This window comes from Bombina bombina, chromosome 2, assembly GCF_027579735.1.
Source record: "Bombina bombina isolate aBomBom1 chromosome 2, aBomBom1.pri, whole genome shotgun sequence".
Classification (NCBI taxonomy): domain Eukaryota; kingdom Metazoa; phylum Chordata; class Amphibia; order Anura; family Bombinatoridae; genus Bombina; species Bombina bombina.
In genome coordinates, this window is record NC_069500.1 from 1129421790 (window position 1) to 1129445403 (window position 23614).

At 40.2% G+C, this 23614-nt stretch overlaps 1 non-coding gene across 1 annotated transcript; it reads right to left on the minus strand.

Annotated features, from left to right (window-relative positions):
• Positions 1-19514: 19514 nt before the first annotated feature.
• LOC128650617 (U5 spliceosomal RNA) lies at positions 19515-19633 on the minus strand. Its single transcript, XR_008400895.1, has one exon. It is a non-coding gene; the product is annotated as a U5 spliceosomal RNA (small nuclear RNA).
• Between the last annotated feature and the right edge of the window lie 3981 nt (positions 19634-23614).

Consider the following 23614-nt stretch of genomic DNA (forward strand, 5'->3'; position numbering starts at 1 on the left):
ATCTTCTGACTCAGATGCAACGTGAGACATCTTGCAATATGTAAGAGAAAAAACAACATGTAAAGCAAAATTGATCAAATTCCTTAAATGACAGTTTCAGGAATGGGAAAAAATGCCAAGGAACAAGCTTCTAGCAACCAGAAGCAAAAAAAAATGAGACTTAAATAATGTGGAGACAAAAGCGACGCCCAAATTTTTTTAGCGCCAAATAAGACGCCCACATTATTTGGCGCCTAAATGCTTTTGCCGCCAAAAATGACACCACGTCCGGAACGCCGACATTTTTGGCGCAAAAGAACGTCAAAAATTACGCAACTTCCGGCGACACGTATGACGCCGGAAACAGAAAGATTTTTTGCGCCAAAAAAGTCCGCGCCAAGAATGACGCAATAAAATGAAGCATTTTCAGCCCCCGCGAGCCTAACAGCCCACAGGGAAAAAAGTCAAATTTTTAAGGTAAGAAAAATAATTGATTCAAGTGCATTATCACAAATATGAAACTGACTGTCTGAAAATAAGGAATGTTGAACATCCTGAGTCAAGGCAAATAAATGTTTGAATACATATATTTAGAACTTTATTAAAAAAGTGCCCAACCATAGCTTAGAGTGTCACAGAAAATAAGACTTACTTACCCCAGGACACTCATCTACATGTTTGTAGAAAGCCAAACCAGTACTGAAACGAAAATCAGCAGAGGTAATGGTATATATATAAGAGTATATCGTCGATCTGAAAAGGGAGGTAAGAGATGAATCTCTACGACCAATAACAGAGAACCTATGAAATAGACCCCGTAGAAGGAGATCACTGCATTCAAATAGGCAATACTCTCCTCACATCCCTCTGACATTCACTGCACGCTGAGAGGAAAACCGGGCTCCAACCTGCTGCGGAGCGCATATCAACGTAGAATCTAGCACAAACTTACTTCACCACCTCCATAGGAGGCAAAGTTTGTAAAACTGATTTGTGGGTGTGGTGAGGGGTGTATTTGTAGGCATTTTGAGGTTTGGGAAACTTTGCCCCTCCTGGTGGGAATGTATATCCCATACGTCACTAGCTCATGGACTCTTGCTAATTACATGAAAGAAATAAATAAATACATGATTAATTGATTTTAAGTTATGAATTTTGTTTAAAATTGTTTAAAATTTTTCTATAGTTTTAGATAAACAAGTCTAAAATCCATTAAAAATATATATATTAAATAAAAGGGTTAAGATCCAATTCTGCATTTAACCCTAGAGGTGTTAAGATTTTAAATTTAAAGATTAATTCTGCTTCAGTTTTTAAAAGTTTTTTATTTAGATCCCCACCTCTCCAGTCTTTTGTAATTTTTCTCAGACCCCAATACTTTAGTCCTTTAGGGTTTTCGTTGTGGACTTCTTTAAAGTGTTTGGAAAGTAGGTGGCCTTCCACTCCATTTTCAATATTAAGGAGATGTTCCCTAATTCTGTCCCTCAACATGCGTGAGGTCTCACCTAAATATTGCATTTTACACGGACATTCAATTAAATATACTACATTCTTGTCACAGCACCTAATTAAGTCCTTAATTTTATAGTCCTTCTGTGTCACTGTTGATTTTACGCTAGTCTTTTTACAGCTGAATTTGCAGGCTTTACATGATATACAGGGATAATAGCCTTCTAGTTTATTGCCTTTTAGGTCTTGTTTTTCTTGGGTTGAAAGTGCTAGGTGCTAGAATAGATTTCAGATTTTTAGCCTTTTTAAAAATTACTCTTGGTCTATCCGTAAGGGACTCACCTAGAAATGGGTCTCTTTGCAATAGATGCCAATGTTTGTTAAGAACACCTCTTAATTTATTATGATTAATATTAAAATCAGTTATAAATGGTATGTCTAATAGAACATCAGTGGTTTGTTTTAAAAAGTTTACCTCTTAGAAGCTCAATTTGCGTTTTTTCCTGGGCTTCAGTTTTAGCAGCTTTTATCAAATTTGGATTATAACCTCTCTTTTTGAATTTTTCTTCTAAGATCATAGATTGTTGAGTAAAGTCTTCTTGTTCACTACAATTTTTTCTGATTCTAAGAAATTGATTCTTAGGTATATTTTCAAGCCACTTTTTATAGTGGCAGCTATTATTGTGGATGAAATTATTTGAATCAACTTCTTTAAAGTGTGTTTTGGTAGTAATTTGATTATTAGAGATAACTATATCTATGTCTAGGAAATTTATCTTTGTTTTACTTTTTTCATAAGTTAAATCTATACCAAATTTATTTATTTTTTTGATGTGAGCAATAACTTGTGGAAGGAGAGCAAATGGAGGAAACAGGAATGCTAGATTGAAGTTCCAAGGAACCGTCAGGAAACATGTCTCAGGAAACATGTGCCCTGAGACAGATGGTCCTGTGAAATCCACTACAAGAGAGAGTCTCTTGTCAAGGGATCCAGATCTATCCTCTGCGAGAGATCCGAGTGGTTTCCATTCCATTGACTGAGCATGCATAACTAGGGTGACCATATTGCCACTTTAAAAGGGGAAACATATGAAAAATACATATGTAAGGGCTGTTTATAGTGCTGTTTAAATAAATGTTTTGTATAAGAACCCTGACATATGCATTTTTCATATATGTCCCTTTTTAAAGCGGCAATATGGTCACCCTATGCATAACTGCAGATGTCTCAGATGAAACCGAGCAAAAGGAATGATGTCCATCGAGGCCATTCAGCCCAATCACCTCCATGCATTGAGCCACTGATGGACGAATAGCAGATTGGAAGGAAAGGCACGAAGCAAGAAATTTGGATTTTCTGACGTCCGTCAGAAAAACCTTCATGGACAGGGAATCTATAATTGTTCCTAAGAAACACACCCTTGTATTTGGTACAAGGGAACTCTTTCCCAGATTAATTTTCCACCCGTGGAAACGTAGAATAGACAACAACATATCTGTATGAGATCTTACAAGATGAAAAGATGACACTTGAACCAAGATATAGTCCAGGTAAGGCGCCTCAGCCATTCCCTGGGACCTGGCCACTGCCAGAAGAGCCCACAGAACCTTTGTGAAAATTCTGGGAGCCATAGCAAGGCCAAAAGGAAGGGCAACAAACTGAAAATGTTTGTCCAGAAAGGCAAACCTCAGATACTGGTAATGATCATAGGAACATGAAGATTTGCATCCTTCAGATCTATGGTTGTCATGAACTGACACTCCTGTACCAAAGGAAGAATGGAACGGATGGTCTCCATTTTGAAGGACGGAACCCTGAGGAATTGGTTGAGACACTTTAGGTCCAGGATGGGACGAAAAGTGCCCTCCTTTTTGGGAACTACAAATAGATTTGAATAGAATCCTAGACCCTGTTCCTCTTGAGGAACAGGAACAATCATTCCCAGGGAAGATAGGTCCTTTACGCAGTTTAAGAAGGCCTCTCTCTTTATCTGGTCCGCAGATAGCCTTGACAGGTGAAATCTGCCCCTGGGAGGATAGGATTTGAATCCTATTCTGTAACCATGGGACACTATGTCCACGGCCCAAGGACCCGGAACATCACGTATCCAAGCCTGCCAAAAAAAAAAGAGAGCCTGCCCCCCACCTGATCCAAGACAGGATTGGGGGCGGTCCCTTCATGCTGATTTAGAATCAGCGGAAGGCTTCTTGGCTTACTTTCCTTTATTCCAAGGCTGGCCGGACCTCCAAGAAGACTTGGATTGTTCCAGCTTGAAAGAGGAGGAGAAAGACTTTTGTCCCTTAAAGTTACGAAAGGAACGGAAATTAGAATTAGACTTCAGGCGACCTTTAGGTCTATTCTTTTTATCCTGATGTAGAAAAGAACCCTTTCCCCCTGTAATTTCTGAAATTATTTCATCAGACCTGGACCAAGCAAGCTTTTACCCTTATAAGGCAAAGACAAAAGCTTGAATTTAGATGAAACATCTTGCGACCAAGATTTTAACCATAGAGCTCTGCGAGCTAAAATAGTGAAATCAGAAATCTTAGTTCCCAGTCTAAGAACTTGCATATTGGCATCACAAATAAAGGTATTGGCTAGCTTGAGAGCCTTACTCCTGTATTGCATCTCCTCTATAGTGGTCTCTTCTAAAATTAAATTAGATAAGTCATTACACCAATTAAATACTGCCCCCGCAACTGTAGCAATACTAGCAACAGGCTGCCACTGTAAACCCTGATGAATGTACATCTTCTTCAAGAAAGCCTCAAGCTTCTTATCCATGGGATCCTTGAAAGAACAACTATCTTCAATAGGAATAGTATTTCTCTTGGCAAGAGTAGAGATAGCTCCCTCTACCTTTGGCACTGTGCGCCACGAGTCACGAATAAAGTCAGCAACAGGAAACATGTTTTTAAAAACAGGGGACGGGGAAAAAGGAATCCTTGGTTTATTCCATTCCTGAGTTATGATATCTGCCATATGGTCTGGAACTGGAAACACTTTCACAGAAGAGGGTACATCATATACCCTGTTAAACTTACTAGACATCTTTGGATTCTCTGCAACAGATGAGTCAGATTATTCCAAAGTAGCAAGGACCTGCTTTAAAAGTACACGGAGGTGTTCCAACTTAAATCTGAAATTAAACTCCTCTGTATCTGTAGAATTGGTCACTACAGTATCAGAATCTGACAATTCACCCTTAGAAGCCACTGAGGCATCCTCCTCATCAGATAAGAGAGACATACTGACTAACGCAGCCTTAGCGGAGTCAGAATCCTTAGAAACATTAATATTTTTAGATTTCCTCTTGAGTTTACCAGCAACCGGAAAGGCTGACAAAGCAGCTGAAACAGCAGAAATTATCTGTGCAGCGAAATCCCCAGGTAAATAAACACCCCCAGGAGGTTGTTGAGATGAACCGCAGGGCACTGCCTGAGAAGCTTAAGACTCTTGAGGGGAAAGCTGAGGCATTGCAAGGACAACACTATCCTGAGAGACAGGGAGTTAAGAGAGAGACATCTCATCTTTAAACATTAAAGCTTTATTTAAACATGAAGAGCAAAATTGCACAGGAGGAATTATTTTAGCCTCTAGACAAAGTAAACACTTATCTAATCACACATTATCAATATTAGTGTCCATAATTGGGTTAGGTTCCTTTAACTATTATTAAGGAAAAAATATCCCAATATAAATAATTTGGAGAACTTTATAAGCAGCAAATAAAGTAATACCACTTAACTAATGCACCAAAAAAGCCTCAGCTCTGCTGAGGTTTTACCCTTCCAGAAACTGGGGTAATAAAGATAAATATTTTTTTATATATCGACTATTTGCTATCCCCCCCTTTTTTCCTGCTGATCCACTAGCACTGAAACCGGACACACCTGGAATAAAGATCCTCCAAGATTACTCTTTTGCCAGTAATCTTATCACCGGAGCTGCACAAAATCACTCTAGAACCTCCACACTAGCCGATCTGATTGTAAAAGCCGAAAAAAACGGAAGTGCAGAGGAGCGGTCACATGACTACAACAAAAAAACTGCACCACAGATTTAAATAAAACAACATCTCGAAAACAAAGCAGTAGAGAGCTCTAATAGCAAGAGGGCGAAAAACAAATAAGCAGTAGTGAGCAATAAAAGCGATTACTCCAAAGACTCAAATACTTCTAAGTCTCTCCATACACTCTCCAAGCCCCAATAAATAAAGTATGCCTCATTTCACAAACACCCTCACATATCAAGCAGTGGCCTCTAAGTATAAATTAATTTCCTCAGAATGCTTTCCACAAAAGGATTAACCCTTATAGTGCCTGTACCTTCTAACCTAGAAGGGAAAGCACTTACCTGTGAAACCTGCTCTGTCAGGCAGGAACTGTTTTCTAAGGTGTGGCAAATTCCTCCACTTCTACCAGGGACCTCTAGAAAGGAAAGAACAGAGTAACCAACCCTGGCTTACTTTAATAGGGATAGAAATAATGTTAGAAGTTTAAGCAAAGACCACCTCGCCATCTTATAACTGCTAATAGCCACCATTACTCTTACTAAAAAGATTGACATGGACACAGCTTGACCTCAATCCTTGCTTGCAGGGAAAATTACCCATAAAAGGATTAAAAATCTTCAGATACCATCTTCGCACATCTTCCCTTGACAGAGGCAAAAATAATTACTGGGGATTATGGGTAAGGGAAGTGACACTTGACTGCTCTGCTGGGGTGCTCTTTGCTCCCTCCTGCTGGCCAGGAGAGAATATCCCACCAGTAATTAGAATGATTTGTAGACTGTCCATGCCATAAGAAAGAAAGATAGAGATGATAATCAAAGCTATGAACTCGTGCTATTGTACTTGAACATATTTTTAAAGGTCATAGAAATTCTAAGAATTATCTGTAAACAATAAAGAAATACATTTTATAAATAAATAAATATGTTTCAAGGTTCTTAGATTAAGGGACAGAATTTTTGTGCCCCATTAATGATATCAATAGTGCTGTAACATACTGACAGCTAATTAGCTATAAACAGCAGTTATTCACCCTTCACAATTAAGATGCTCAAGCACCGTGGCAATTTTTACATTCTGTGCAAAACACTAGAAATTAATAATAGAAAAAGTATATTATAAGTGTCATTTTTTCAAACCAATTTTTAATTGTTGCACAACTGTTTTTAGCTTAAGGCAAACAAATCTCAATGCATAGGATTGAAAAAAATTAATTATCATCGGTACTGTGTTAAGTCCTCATCATCTTGAATGCAAGACTTAAACAACTGGCCCAAAACCAAAGGGATCCCACACCAATGATTTTCTGTGTGTTAACAAAGTGCCTTCCAAAACAAAGAAAATGGGAGGGTTTCTGAAAAACATATAACTTGAGTACTGCGACCTCCCCCCCCCCTGCACACACTGTATAGGAACCTTAATTATGTGTAATCTGTTTGAACCTTTTGTATTTGCTATATTATAGGGGAAAAGATGTATGTTAAAATATCCTAAAAGTTTACACCAATGCATTCCTAATAATAGTAGTCTAGAATATGCTTTTTATAACAGTAAAACATTTTTATCTGATTCTTATTTATACCCTTAAAAAGACAATAACCACCTCTTGCTTTATGCAAACATTGTACTTTGTACCATACTTCTTAGAGAAGCCAAAAAGCAAAATCTCTAACTTAGGGTTTCTAAATGCTACATATGATCTAAACTAGCTATCTGATTTGCTGCATTTGCAGATTTCAGAATTTGCTTTTTGACCTTTCTAGTGTGGGACAAGCACAATTTTTATACAAAATCAAAAAGGTGTTTAATGTTCTACTCTTACAATTCTTACAATTTAAAAGTCCATTGTATTTCTTTTTCAATCAATTTCCTTACTCTGCCCATCTCTGTTATTTAATGGGACATTATCTATACTTTGGCAATTTTAATAATGTACCATCTGAGTCATGTAGATTTCTGAAATGTCTTGGTATTGCTGTTGTCAAGCCCCCGATAACTTACCTGAGAAGTTCAAAGTCAGAGGTTTTGCAAGGATCTGGGATTAAGCTAAAAGAAGAATTGTGAGCATGGCCAGAGTCCAGAGATGTGATTAGAAGCAGAGGTTTAACTCTGCTCAGAGCACAAAGTGTGCTGTGTGAATTAAAATGCTGGTGTTCAATTCAGAAGGGTTCCCTATGATTAGCATACAGAGTCTGCACACTTCCTCTAATAGTGTAACGTTGATAGAATTTTAGTAACAGAATTTCAGGAACTTAGATGAATAAGTCTTATCTAAATATGTACATAAATTAGGATCACAACTGCAGAAGTAAATCTCTTTCACTTGATAATTATCCCAAGAGCTGACAATTATTGTCCAAGATAATGTAGTAGGAAGAGTAAACTGTACCTGTATCTTTTGGAGGGTTGGATCAGAAGTAAGTCTGTAGCAAATCTTGTAATGTTGCAAAATGAAAACAGTTTCCAATTTGTGTTAGCTCAGGATACAGAGAGCTGTACCAAGATACTCCCAGGGGGCGTGACCAGTGACGGTTCGTTGGGGTTTTCGGAAGTATGCAGTTTCCCTTGGCAAGATGACAAAAGGATAGTGTGTCCTTAATGCAAGGTAAGTGGTAATGCCATCAAAGCTTGTAAGCTGGCAAAGAATCTTTGGTAACGAGCAGCAGTAGCCTACATCACTTCAAGGGGACGTGGCTTTGACGGAGGTCCGTGCAAGGTTCCGGAGACAAGGATCATAGAAGAGTTAGTTCTTGATCTAAGTGGAATACGATCTTACTAAGATTCTGAAGATTTGTAAAGTCCGGTAAGTAACGGCAAAGATAGCCAACAGTAGGAAAACTGGAATTCAACTATCTGTAATGTCCGGTAAGTAACGGCTAGGATAGCCGACAGTAGAAAGTCTGGATAACAACAACTACTTGTAGAAAATCCGGTTTAGCAAGTAAGCTACGTTACCAGGTGATTTGCAGCAGCAATGGTGACAGGAGAAATCCAATTAAACAGGATTAAAGTTCTGGAGGAGGAGGTTACAACGTAATCCGATATTCAGGAAAGGTTAGCAGCGAATTTAAGCTGCAGAATTCACATACAGGGAGTGCAGAATTATTAGGCAAATGAGTATTTTGACCGCATCATCCTCTTTATGCATGCTGTCTTACTCCAAGCTGTATAGGCTTGAAAGCCTACTACCAATTAAGCATATTAGGTGATGTGCATCTTTGTAATGAGAAGGGGTGTGGTCTAATGACATTAACACCCTATATCAGGTGTGCATAATTATTAGGCAACTTCCTTTCCTTTGGCAAAATGGGTCAAAAGAAGGACTTGACAGGCTCAGAAAAGTAAAAAATAGTGAGATATCTTGCAGAGGGATGCAGCACTCTTAAAATTGCAAAGCTTCTGAAGCGTGATCATCGAACAATCAAGCGTTTCATTCAAAATAGTCAACAGGGTCGCAAGAAGCGTGTGGAAAAACCAAGGCGCAAAATAACTGCCCATGAACTGAGAAAAGTCAAGCGTGCAGCTGCCAAGATGCCACTTGCCACCAGTTTGGCCATATTTCAGAGCTGCAACATCACTGGAGTGCCCAAAAGCACAAGGTGTGCAATACTCAGAGACATGGCCAAGGTAAGAAAGGCTGAAAGACGATCACCACTGAACAAGACACACAAGCTGAAACGTCAAGACTGGGCCAAGAAATATCTCAAGACTGATTTTTCTAAGGTTTTATGGACTGATGAAATGAGAGTGAGTCTTGATGGGCCAGATGGATGGGCCCGTGGCTGGATTGGTAAAGGGCAGAGAGCTCCAGTCCGACTCAGACGCCAGCAAGGTGGAGGTCGAGTACTGGTTTGGGCTGGTATAATCAAAGATGAGCTTGTGGGGCCTTTTCGGGTTGAGGATGGAGTCAAGCTCAACTCCCAGTCCTACTGCCAGTTTCTGGAAGACACCTTCTTCAAGCAGTGGTACAGGAAGAAGTCTGCATCCTTCAAGAAAAACATGATTTTCATGCAGGACAATGCTCCATCACACGCGTCCAAGTACTCCACAGCGTGGCTGGCAAGAAAGGGTATAAAAGAAGAAAATCTAATGACATGGCCTCCTTGTTCACCTGATCTGAACCCCATTGAGAACCTGTGGTCCATCATCAAATGTGAGATTTACAAGGAGGGAAAACAGTACACCTCTCTGAACAGTGTCTGGGAGGCTGTGGTTGCTGCTGCACGCAATGTTGATGGTGAACAGATCAAAACACTGACAGAATCCATGGATGGCAGGCTTTTGAGTGTCCTTGCAAAGAAAGGTATATATAGGCTATATTGGTCACTGGTTTGTTTTTGTTTTGTTTTTGAATGTCAGAAATGTATATTTGTGAATGTTGAGATGTTCTATTGGTTTCACTGGTAAAAATAAATAATTGAAATGGGTATATATTTGTTTTTTTGTTAAGTTAAGTAATAGTCACCTGCACACACAGATATCCCCCTAAAATAGCTAAAACTAAAAACAAACTAAAAACTACTTCCAAAAATATTCAGCTTTGATATTAATGAGTTTTTTGGGTTCATTGAGAACATGGTTGTTGTTCAATAATAAAATTAATCCTCAAAAATACAACTTGCCTAATAATTCTGCACTCCCTGTACTGTAAGTAATACCTTTTAGCTACCAGTAGAGTTAGCTTCCCCATAAAATTACTGAGCACCTGTAGAGAGTTGTGGCAAGCTTTTATAGGCAGAAAGTGAGAAAAGGATGCAAGAAGGAGCGTTAAAGGGGTATTACATGACATCTCCCCCTCCTCAAGGATGCTGCCCTGCAGCTGCAGGACCTGGCCTCTCTGGGTTACATCTATGGAAAAGGAATACAAGATGAGGTGCTTGAAGGCTTGCAGATGGTTCCCATGAATCTTCCTCTAGAGAATATCCCTTCCATCGAACCAAATATTGCAGAGAACCTTCGTAAAGCCTGGAATCAAGTATGTGATCCACTTCGTAGATGTCATCCTCAAGGGATAACGAAGAGGGAGGCTCAATGAGTAGTTGAGATCTGGTGGGGATTTAAGGTTTGAAAAGGAAAACATGGAACGTAGAATGAATCCGGTAAGAGGTTGGAAGATCAAAAGATCCAGAGTCACAGCATTTTCGTTGATGATTTTAATGATCCGAAAAGGGCCGATATATAGTCCATTCAACTTCCTACAAGGTGTTTTGAGTCTAAGATATTTCGTTGAGAGCCAAACCTTATCACCAATGGTATAGGAAGGAGCAGGATGTCTCTTGGAGTCATAATAATATGGTTTTTGATATGATTGGGCCTCATCAATGATTTCCTTCAAATATGGAAGACTTCTAGAAAAGAAGTTGTAGTATCATTGACTTGGGGACAAATGCTGTCAGGCTGAGGCAGAAGATGGAAAGTGGGGTGGAAACCATAATTGGCATAAAAAGGTGAGTTTTTGGTTGACGTATTGTTAGTATTATTGTAGTCATACTCTGCCATAGGTAGACAGGAAGATCAGTTGTCCTGTTGAAAAGAGCAGAAACATCTGAGATATTGCTCCAGCTACTCGTTTACCCTCTCGGTTTGTCCATTTGTCTGTGGGTAAAAAGCGGTGCTGTATCTATGGTCTTTTTTCAAGGATTTACATAGTTCTCTTCAGAAATGGGAGGTGAACTGAGTGCCTCGATCCGTCACTATGGTAATCCATGGAGTTTGACAATATTAGAAAGGAAAAGATGGTCCGTTTCAGCAGTTGGTAACTTGTGAAACGGTATAAAGTGGGACATCTTCGTGAATAAATCCACAATTACTAAGATTGTGTTGTTTATTGGAAGGAGGTAGGTCAACAATGAAATCCATGCCTACCATTTTCCAGGGCCTATCAGGTACTTGGAGGGACATTAAGAATCCATATGGTCGACGTTTGTCAGATTTGGAGACAGTGCAGATTGAGCAAGTTTGAACATAATCCTTTATGGATTGTTAAAGAGAAGGCCACCAGTAACATCTCTTGATGAGTTCTTATGTTTTTTGTTATCCGGGATGCCTGGCCAGCAGAGAATCATGAAGTTCTCTGATAACAGTGGAACGAGAGCAGGAGGAATGTACACTTTGTTATTGTGATAAAATAATCCATCTTGTTCTTGATGTAATAGAGTTGTGGGCATTTCTGTATCCTCACTTTGTTTTTTTACGTAGTAGATCAGAGAATTGGGGGTCAACCCTATAAAGTGCTCTGAATGAATGACAGTTGTTGGAGAATTTTCAACGATTGGTCTTTTGTCTTTTCTTGAAAGGGAGTCTGCCTTTCCGTTTTTGCTGCTAGGTCTGTAGGAGATGTGGTAATTGAATCTTGAAAAGTATAAATTCCATCTCACTTGGCATGCTGACAAAGTTTTGTTAGACTGTAAATACTCAAGTTCTTATGGTCGGTGTAAATCAAAATAGGAAGTTCAGTCCCTTCTAACAAATGACTCCAATGCTCTAATGAAGACTTAATGACCAAGAGTTATTTTTCTCCTATCGGATAGTTTAACTCGGCAGGAGTCATCAATATGGAGTAAAATGCGACAGGGTGCATGGGATCCTTTGCAATTTGAATTTGAAGAATCAAATCAGCCAATAGGAATGCAAGGTACGCCATTTTGAAACGGCTAGCTTGCATTTAACTTCAGTGTACGGCGGTGACAGTATGAAGAGAACGCTCCATGCAGGATATCTTTGGCTTCCAGGATAACTCCTCTCCGCCGAGATGAAGATAGAAGACGTCCCCGAGATGGATAAAGGTTTCGCTGCCTGGATAAAGTCTTCTTGCCACCTGGATGAAGATGGATGTCTGGACTTCAGGAACCGTGAATAGATATTTTGGGGTTAGTGTTAGGTTTTTTTAAACATTCTTTGGGTGTTTTTTTTGTTTTTTTTAGATTAGGGATGGGCACTTGGAAAGAGCTGAATGCCCTTTTAAGGGCTCTGCCCATACAAATGGGTAGTTTAGGATTTTTTAGAGATAGGTTTTTTATTTAGGGGGTTGGTTGGGTGGTGGGTTTTTGCTGTTGGGAGGACTTTGTATTTTTTTTTTACAGGTAAAAGAGCTGTTTAACTTAGGACAATGCCCTACAAAAGGCCCTTTTAAGGGCTATTGGTAGTTTATTGTAGGTTAGGGGTTGTTTTTATTTTTATAGGGCTATTAGATTAGGTGTAATTGTTTTATTTTTGATAATTTCGTTTATAATTTTTTGTAATCTCAGTGTTTTTTTATTTTTCGTAATTTAGTGTTTATTATTTTTTGTAATTATAGATTTTTTCTTTTTTTTCCTAGTATTAGGTTTTTTAAATTTCTAATTTAGGTTTTTAATTTGTAGTTTTTTTTTTAATTTTATTATAATAGTTATGTTAGGTTAATTTATAGTTTAATGTAAGGTTTGTTTTTATTTCACTGGTAAGTTTTTATTTTTTTAAAGATAGTTATATTGTAATTTTAATTTAAAGTTGGGGGGTGTTTAATTTAGTTTGCATACAAAGAGAGAAGCGCTCTACCAGGAACGAACAACAGCTCATCAGCTAGTTCTATGGCGATTTACCACCCGGAAGCAGCCTCTTTTAGACCAGTGTGCTTTTCACAAAGGAAAACTTTCCTGAAGTATATCAGTCTGATCCCGCCAATTAAGGTCAGTCCAGCCCCGAAATACTAGGCAATTCTCCTCTGAACAAGAAACATGACAACCCCAGACGATCGTTTCGGCCTCCTATGGGCCTTGTCAGTGAGGTGCAACCACATTCCTCTAAGCACACTGGGCAATAGGACAATAGGCCGAAACATACGTCTGGGGTTTTGCTGTTTCTCTCGTTCAGAGAGGGATTGTCTGGTATTTCGGGACTGGACTGTACTGTGAAGTCAGGATCAGACTGATATGCTTCAGGAAAGTTCTCTGTGAAAGGCACATGTTGAGCAAAAAGAGGCTGCTTCTTGGGTGGTAACTAGCCATAGAACACGCTATTATGCTTTTGTTCGTTCCCAGGTTGAGTGCTTCTCTCTTTTTATTTATGCAAATTATGACACTTAGGGAAGTCTCCCTAAGTGTGATGCGGGAATCCAGATGTGGACCCGTTGCTCAGTGTGCCTAGAGGGATATGGCTGCACCTCACTGATGAGGCCCACAATAGGTCGAAACGTAAGTCTGGGGTTTTGCTGTTTCTCTCGTTCAGAGAGGGATTGCCTGGTATTTCGGGGCTGGACTGTACTGTGAAGTCAGGATCAGACTGATATGCTTCAGGAAAGTTCTTCTCTGTGAAAGGCACATGTTGAGCAAAAATAGGCTGCTTCTTGGGTGGTAACTAGCCATAGAACAAGCTATTATGCTATTTTTCGTCCCCAGGTTGAGCGCTTCTCTCTTTTTATTTATGCAAATTATGACACTTAGGGAAGTCTCCCTAAGTGTGATGCGGGAATCCAGACGTGGATTATTTATGGTGTTTAATTTAGTGTTTTGCAATGTGGGGGGGCTGGTGGTCTAGGGATTAATAGGTTTAGTTTAGTAGTTACTATGTGTAGGGCTGGAGGTTTAGGGGTAATATATTTAAATAGTGTTGTTGATGTGAGTGGGTGGCAGATTAGGGGTTAATAGGTTTATTTAATAGTCACAATGTAGGTGGGCAGCATATTAGGGTTTAATAGGTTTAATATATTGTTTGCCATGCTGGAGGGTGGCGGTTAATAGGTAGTTTATGGGTGTTAGTGTACTTTGTAACAGTTTAGTTATGAGTTTTGTGAAACATTTTTGTTTTGCAATATCCATAACTACTGCTCTCAGATGGCGGTATGGATCATGTTGGTATAGGCTGTAACGCAAGAATTTTAGCCAGAATGCACAACCTGTAATACCAGCGCTATGAAAATCCCACACAAAAATGTAATTTTTTGGAGTGCAAAATGGACGTTGCAGTACAGGCTAAAATGCTTGCGGTATAGCTATACCGACACGACTCGTAATATGCGTTCCTGGCCTTTAATCTAGCCGTTAGTCTTTTGTCAATTTGTATAGATAGACTTATTAAACCCTCCAGAGTTTTAGGCAATGCAGTACGGGTGAGTTTATCTTTGACAGGGTCAAAGGCGGTACTGATTCCTTAGATCAACTTCACTCTATTCTGAATCCTTTGCGTGTTGTTTAAATTCAGTAAGGTATTCCTCCACTGGCTTCCTACCCTTTTTTAAAGACCTCATATTTGCTTCAGCTGTAAGTTGTCTTTCTTTGTCCTCATATAAAAGACCCATTTCTTTAAAGAATTCATCAAGGGAGGCTAGGATGGGATCATCATTTTTAAAGAAAGAATCCACCCAAATTCTGGGCTCACCCCTTAAATACGAAATAACTGTTAAAACCTTAACTCTTTCTGTACAATGCGTCATTGGTTTCAGTGAAAACAAAAGGTTGCATGCATTTTTGAACTGCCTGAAATGTGCTCTATCTCCTAAAAATGTATCTGGCATACAAACTTGGGGTTCAGGATTCATTTCTGTAGTAGCTGATTTGGTCGCCATAGAATCCTTTATTATACCCCGTAAGCTCTCATTTTGAATTTGCAACTCCCGTAATCCCTGGGTAATTAAGTCCACTCTCTGAGAGAGAGTAATAACGTGGTTAGGGAGATCTGCTGAATCCATTATGGCTCAGTAATATATAATGTTTCTAGAATTCAAGTAACAGAATTTCAGGAACGTAGATGAATATGTTTTATCGATATGTACATAAATTAGGATCACAACTGCAGAAGTAAATCTCTTTCACTTGATAATTATCCAAAGACATGACAATTAATCTCCAAGATAATGTAGTAGGAAGAGTAAACTGTACCTGTATCTTTTGGAGGGTTGGATCAGAAGTAAGTCTGTAGCAAATCTTGTAATGTTGCAAAATCAAAACAGTTTCCAATTTGTGTTAGCTCAGGATACAGAGAGCTGTACTAAGATACGCCCAGGGGGCGTGACCAGTGACAGTTCGTTGGGGTTTTCGGAAGTATGCAGCTTCCCTTGGCAAGATGATAAAAAGATAATGTGTCCTTAATGCAAGGTAAGTGGTAATGCCACCGAAGCTTGTAAGCTGGCAAAGATTCTTTGATCTAGTTTTTGATCTAGGTGGAATACAATCTTACTAAGATTCTGAAGATCTGTAAAGTCCGGTAAGTAACGGCAAAAATAACCGACAGTAGGAAAACTGGAATTCAACTATCTGTAATGTCTGGTAAGTAACGGCTAGGATAGCCCACATTAGAAAGTCTGGATGACAACAACTAATTGTAGAAAATTTAGTTTAGCTAGTTAGCTATGTTACCAGGTGATTTGCGGCAGCAATGGTAACAGGAGAATTCCAAGTAAACAGGATCAAAGTTCTGGAGGAGGAGGTTACAAAGTAATCCCGATATTCAGGAAAGGTTAGCAGTGAATTTAAGCTGCAGAGTTCATATACTGTAGGTAATACCTTTTAGCTAGTAAGCGAGAGGAGGCAAGTGACCAGTAGAGTCAGCTTCCGCATACAAATTAAAGAGCACCTGTAGAGAGGTGTGGCAAGCTTTTGAAGGCAGAAAGTGAGAAAAGGATGCAGAGAAGGAGCATTAAATGGGTATTACATGACAAATAGAAACATAGAAATATAGATTTTGACAGCAGATAAGAACCATAGGTCCAACACATCTGCCTTATACTTCCTAAACGTGTAAACGTATCTAGTTCGTAAGACAGCCTTATGCTTATCTCAGGCATTATTAAAGTCCCCCACAGTGTTTTTCATCACCACCTCTTGTGGAAGTTTATTCCATGAATCAATCACCTTTTCTGTAAAGAAGTACTTCCTCAAATTACTCCTTAATCTACTACACCTTAGCTTGAGATAATGACCACTTGTTCTTGAATTTTTCTTTTTATGAAAAATACTTGCAGCCTCAATCTTATTAAACCCCTTAAAGGGACAGTATACACTCATTTTCATATAACTGCATGTAATAGACACTACTATAAAGAATAAGATGCACAGATACTGATATAAAAATCCAGTATAAAACTGTTTAAAAACTTACTTAGAAGCTGTCAGTTTGGCTCTGTTGAAAAGGCAGCTGGAAAGCCCACTGCAAGTGGCAAATAAGACACTCCCCCCTCCCCCTCCTTTTGCATATGAAAAGACCCTTTACACAAACAGGAGCAAGCTGGAGAAGGTAGCTGACGGTATTCACATAAAACTTTGGGGCTTGGTTAGGAGTCTGAAAATCAGAGCAATGTTATTTAAAAATAAGCAAAACTATACATTTATTTTTAAAAAAAACTTTATGGGCTTTATAAATAGATCATCTACAAAACATTTATGCAAAAAAAATGAGTGTATAATGTCCCTTTAATATACTTAAAAGTTTCTATCATATCGCTTCTTTTTCTAAGCTATACATATTTAGGTCATTGAGACTTTCCTGGTAAGTGTTTTTTTTTTAGAACATGTACCATTTTAGTAGCCTTTCTTTGCACAGATTCAAGTTTGTTTATATCTTTCTTAGTCTTTTTTATTGGAGTCTCCATATTTGCATATCATCAACTGACTGTGCGTGTCTGTAATTTTTATAAGCTATCTTTTTTGTCTTTACAGTATGTGCTACTTCTTTGTAAAATCATACTGAGTTCCTCTTTCTTTTAAGTTTACAGACATGCTTAATACAGTGTATGGTTGCATCTAAAATGGCACCCTTCAAACACTTTCACTGTTCTTGAGCCCCTGTAATAAGAATTGGCCCGTTTAAATAATTGTTTAGGTATTCTCCCATGAAAAAACTTAAATTATGCTTACCTGATAATTTTCTTTTCTTCTGACGGGGAGAGTCCACATTTGCAATCATTATTTTTCAGAATTCAGGAGGCAAAGACACCCCAGCCAAAGGCTTAAATACCTCCCTCACTTCCCTCATCCCCCAGTCATTTTGCCAAGGGAACAAGGAACAGTAGGAGAAATATCAGGGTGAAAAAGGTGCCAGAAAAATACAAAATAAACGGCCGCCCCATATAAAAACATGGGCATGGAGCTTGTGGACTCTCCCCGTCATAAGAAAAGAAAATTATCAGGTAAGCATAATTTAAGTTTTTCATTACTTTTGGGAAAATAATACCCAAGCTATAGAGGACACTAAATTAAAAAAAAGGGCAAGTAGATGAGGCGGCCCATTCGGAGGGCACCACAGCCGGAAATTACCCAAACACCTGACAAAAACAACTGCTTCACAAGAAACAGAAGGATAAAACCTGAAAGGACTAGGTAACTGCCCATCAGTTAAAACTGGCTAGGCCCTAGATAGAGAATGCTCAGAATCAGTAGATTCCACCGAGCAAAAAGCCTCCGAGGAGACAAGTCCCGCAGGCTCCAGGCCCACACTTAAAATTACCCCTGACCCGAGGGAAAAGGACCTCCACATACTCCCCGGAGGGAAGGGGAAAAAGAAGAACTCAACAGAGAACTAAGAGCAACAAGCTAGGGTAAAAGGAACCCTAGCCGAGCTCCAAATGCAAACAAGGTTGCAAAAGAACAAAAACGCATAGAGGACGAACTCCAACGACCGAACAAAGAGAAGGGAGGAGAAAACCCCTACCCCTATCTGAACGGAAGTCCCAGAGACCTTGTAACATCCCAACCCTGTAGACCTAGAGAGACAAGGTAGACCCCATCCCTCACACAGTGTGCAATACGCACTATGAAAGAGCGACCAAGGGATAAAAACCACCCCCGGGAGCCACCTAAAAATAGCACCATAAATCTTATTGTGCTCTAGATGAAGCCACAGGCTTCCCTCTACAACAGAAGTCTAGCAGACCTCTGGGGCACTAGGTGGATACTGTGGTATGCCCCAATCTCCCTAAGGGGAGGAGAAAACCAAATATAACCGCTCACCCACCCACAGGCCTGGAGTGTGCGACAGTAGACAGTCGGCAAAGGCAATACCGATTGTAGAGGAACCATCCGGCTGCAACAGCTGACCCAGTAAAAAAACGAACAGCCATCAAGCACACTTTTAAGGTGAAAATAGCTGCAACAGATTGCGACTGCAATCTCCTGCTTGCTAGGCAGCTAAACCACTCTCCGATAAGAGGAAAAAAAAACCCTTTGAAAGGGCGAGTGGAAGTCTCAGAACCGGAAGGACTGAACCTTCCAAGACCCATCTAAGAAATACGGTCAGATATCCAAGACAAGAATATGTCCGGAAAACTGGAAATCCAGAAACCGGAGTCAGCTACAAGGTAGTAACCCCTGAGGAACCATAGAGATACCTCATACGGAGAACCTGTACCCAAGGAGATGCAACCCCTGCCACATCCAAAGGTCCTTGGACACTGGACATTCGCTAAACATCCCAGAGACAGAGAGCATATCTCCTAAAGGCTCGAGGAACAACACCCCAAGATAGAGCTCAAAACTAGATAATCTAGCCTGAGAAAATAAATTTGTCTCCAAACAATCCCTTCAGGATCAAACTCCCGGAAATCCACACACCTCAAGGAATCAATGATGGACGAGCCTCACAATTCCTGGCGAGTGACAGATAAAACCGAGAGATCTTAAGGGCAGCTCCAGGAAACAGCGGAAACAAACGCATTCTCCAGAGCCCCAAAAACATGTGAGCAGACGAGAAAAGTAGGAGGAAGAAAAATGCTGTAAATGCCCGACCTTCCCGAACAAGAGGAGCCCCCCAACCAACCCCAAGAAGGGCAAAAAGAAGCCTAAGACATCTCGACCCCATAAGGAAGAGTTACCATAATCAAGGCCTCAAAAAATACATCCAATAAGTATACCATAGAGGAGATAAAAATCACACCAACCTGGATGTCTAAGGAGTCATCTAAACCTCCAACCCTAGCTCCGAGGCCAAAGGACCTCCGGAACCCTCAGAGTAATCTTTAGCAGGATCCACTTCTGGAACCCCGCCAATAATCAGGAACAGGACAATGAGGACTAAGTACAATCTCTCTGATGCCCCACCCAGAAGAAGAAACGAGAACCAGCCTGACGTCTAAGTATGAAAAGGCCTCCTCTACCATGTTTTAGCCCAGCAAGGGGCAGATCTTCAAAAACATTTTTTTGGAAAACTCATGGATGTTCCTCTCCACGGAAATCTTTAGTAAAGGCAAAAGCTTTATTCAATCTGAAGATAAACCAGAGTATAACAAACTCCTCATCTGAGTGAGCAACTCACCACCCAACCAGGACAGCCAGTTATACCGGCACCACGTGGCTGATATAGACCTTAAGGAACAGAAAAAAGCACCCGACCAGGACCAGCCTGCTACATAGGGCACTCAGAACTGACCCAGGCCACAGAAACATTGAAACCCCAATAGGAATCGACTAAAGGAACTATAGACATAACAATGTTAACATGCAACGTCCGCGGAAGTGCCCAAGCGACCACAAAATTGCTAGTATCAAATTCCAGAGAAGAAATGTTTCCCAACGGAAAAATTATAACAGACATGAGCTTCTCGAAAATAAATAAATACATCCTACCGGATCAAATAAAAAGAGGGCAGCACCCGCAGGTGAACGCCCAAGAAGATTGGGCACACTAACAGGACCAGCCAATCAGAAACCCCATTCTCCCGAAGCTCAGGACTGAAATAAGATACCCAAAAAAAGAAAGTAAATTGGAGACGGCAAGGAGATAACCTTCATCCCCCCACGTCTAACCCAGCTTTCTGTCTGGGATAGAAGACTGAGGATCCCTCAATCCATTAGGATTGGAATCCTCTAGCACCACCAAAACATGCCGCAGTAGGCATGCCAGTCTATAACAAAAAGAAAAACTTACCTCTGCCGGGGGAACTGACGACCCCGAAGGTTGGGCCCCTGAAGCTTCAGAGGAAACCGCTTCCCCAGATGGCTGATCTGACCCAGACAATCCCACACCTGACAAGACCTGGTTAACAGAACATGGACAGTATCTCATCAACACCTCCCTCTCAGGAAGATGTAAAAGTGACAACGCCATAGATATGGCCATTGCGAAACCGTGCCATAATCTCTGGAGGAAACAAGTTGCCTTCCAGGGAAGGGGTAATGGCTTTAGAGACACCTGCTTGCATAGCTAGGGAAGGTTCTAGGGCACGCGCCTCACAGGATGTGGGATTCCCAGGGGTGGATGGCTCGGCGGACTCTAAGGTCCGTGTTGTTTGAAAAAAGAGAGCACTCTAAAGCGGCATTCGGGAACATAACTGATGGGCATGGATTACCTGCGCCATCTCATACTCTTCACAAGAAGTAGAATCTGAATCAGAGACATCTGTCTCAAAAAAATCAGAATCCTCCATAACGTGGATAGAAATTATGGATAGAAGAAAATAAAATAAAATGGCACCTTACACCCCCAATGGCTGGGGCACTCACCACCTCCTGTGACCCAGACAACTAGCGAAACAGACTCTCTCCGTCGCCACGAGGTCAGGAATACGGAAATGGAGTGCAGAACGTGACCATGCCTAGTCACAAGGTACACCGTGCAGGCCAGAGAAAGCGCGCCAAGGCCACAAGAGCTGCGCAGCCTGACAAAAAACGACTGTTATATTTCGATATAGCCATGAGCCCAAGCGTCACTACACATTAGCAGATAGAATCACATAACAAACATTATTACCCCATGTTCAATAACCCCCCTCAGGAGATATTAACCCTTGATTCCATAAAGATAAAGGAGTCCCACTGAGACCCTTACTTCTTCTTTCACATTACACTCACACATCGAAGTAAAATTAAACAATCTTACTGGAATCTACGCTGTGGTACAGGAACACGGCCCTTCAAGTGTGACAGATAGTAGCCTCGCTTCTGACATGGATTTGAGTGAAGAAAGCAGGCAGCGAAACTCGTCAACGCTGATTGCTAAGGAGCTGTTAACATGAGTCGGTATGGTTTCACAGAAAGACTCTCCCTGCATCTCCGGACTCTAACCTTCATCCATGCTCTCACTTACAGGATTACTTAAAACTCCAGTCCCCTTTCGAAGAGTACTACCCTCCATAAGAGACTATCTTTAATCTTCCGACACTTCTCTGCCAACCTCCTGTGACGAAAGGCAAAGAATGACTGGGGGATGAGGGAAGTAGGGGAGGTATTTAAGCCTTTGACTGGGGTGTCTTTGCCTCCCTAAAGTCTAAAACTTTTGTTTTAGTCTGGGTGAACAGTGACTGTACATGAATATTAAAGCAAACAGATTGATGATCACTGGACCCTAAGTTCTCACCTACAGACACATATGATACGGTATCACTGTTTGTAAGTATTAAATCTTATATAGCTTCCTTTAAAATTGGTTTACTTAAACAATTTCTCAATTGATTCCCCTTGCAAGGATTCAAGAATATACCTACTTCTAGCTGATCTAGCACAGGAAATCTCCCCGTCTATATTTGGTAAATTAAAGTCCCCCATTACTATAACCTTACCATAAAAGGTTTGCCCGGTCTTTCATCCTGTAATGGAGGCCTATATACATACCCTATTCTAAATACTTTTTATCCCCTGTTTCCACAATCATCCAAATACTTTCCCCATCATCATTAGTTCCTACAATTTCAGTAACATTTATATTTTCTTATACATACAGAGCAAGTCCTCCACCCAACGCTGATTATGTGAACTGCGCTAAGGTTAGCACTACTTTGGCTGGATTACACAACATGAGCTACTTCTCTTTCTACTATGGTTGGATTCAAAACTTGTAAATTTAAACTAGTAGAATGTTTGTGTTGGTAAACTAAGTAAACATATATATATATATATATATAATTTTTATTTTTTTAAATAAGTATTATATCTTACGTGTTTGTTAATATTTCCTTTGGTATGTATGTCTAGACAATCAAATTTAATTTAATAGATATTTACTATAATAGAGTTAGTAGTAAGATCAGAGCATTGGTAAAATATACATATGGTTTTAAAACAATACAATATATAAATATTTATCTTTGCAATGTACTTTTTTAAATACATATTTGTGTGATTGATATTTGCATAACTTATGTGGCAGTATAGGGGTTAATAGTTTAGTACTTGTGGTGGGTATGTGGCGGTATAGTGGTTAATAGTTTAGTACTTGCGGTGGTTATGTGGCAGTATAAGGGTTAATAGGGTAGGTACTTGCAATGGTAATGTGGCGGTATAGGGGTTAATAGTTTAGTACTTGCAGTGGGTATGTGGCAGTATAGGGTCAATAGGATAGGTACTTGTGGCGGTATAGGGATTAGTAGGAAAGGTACTTAAGGTGAGTATGTGTGGTATAGGGGTTAATAGTTAAGTACTTGCTGTAGGTATGTGGAGGTATAGGGGTTAATACTAGGATAGGTACCTGCGGTGGGTATGTGGTGGTATAGAGGTTAATAGGATAGGTACCTGCGGTGGGTATGTGGCAGTATAGGGGTTAATAGAATAGGTAATTGCGGTGGGTATGTGGATGTATAGGGGTTAATAGGATAGATACTTGCAGTGGGTATGTGGTGGTATAGAGGTTAATAAGATAGATACTTGTGGTGGATATTTGGTGGTTTTGGGGTTGACAGGAGAGGTACTTGCGGTGGGTATGTGGCGGTTTAGATATTTATTAGTGTAGTGTTAGTTTGCAATCATAGGCCTAGATTTAGAGTTCGGCGGTAGCCGTGAAAACCAGCGTTAGAGGCTCCTAACGCTGGTTTTAGGCTACCGCCGGTATTTGGAGTCAGTGATTAAAGGGTCTAACGCTCACTTTTCAGCCGCGACTTTTCCATACCACAGATCCCCTTACGTCAATTGCGTATCCTATCTTTTCAATGGGATCTTTCTAACGCTGGTATTTAGAGTCGTTTCTGAAGTGAGCGTTAGAGCTCTAACGACAAAACTCCAGCCGCAGGAAAAAAGCAGGAGTTAAGAGCTTTCTGGGCTAACACCTGTTCATAAAGCTCTTAACTACTGTACCCTAAAGTACACTAACACCCATAAACTACCTATGTACCCCTAAACCGAGGTCCCCCCACATCGCCGCCACTCGATTAAAATTTTTTAACCCCTAATCTGCCGACCGCCAACTACGTTATACTTATGTACCCCTAATCTGCTGCCCCTAACCCCGCCGACCCCTGTATTATATTTATTAACCCCTAACCTGCCCCCCACAAC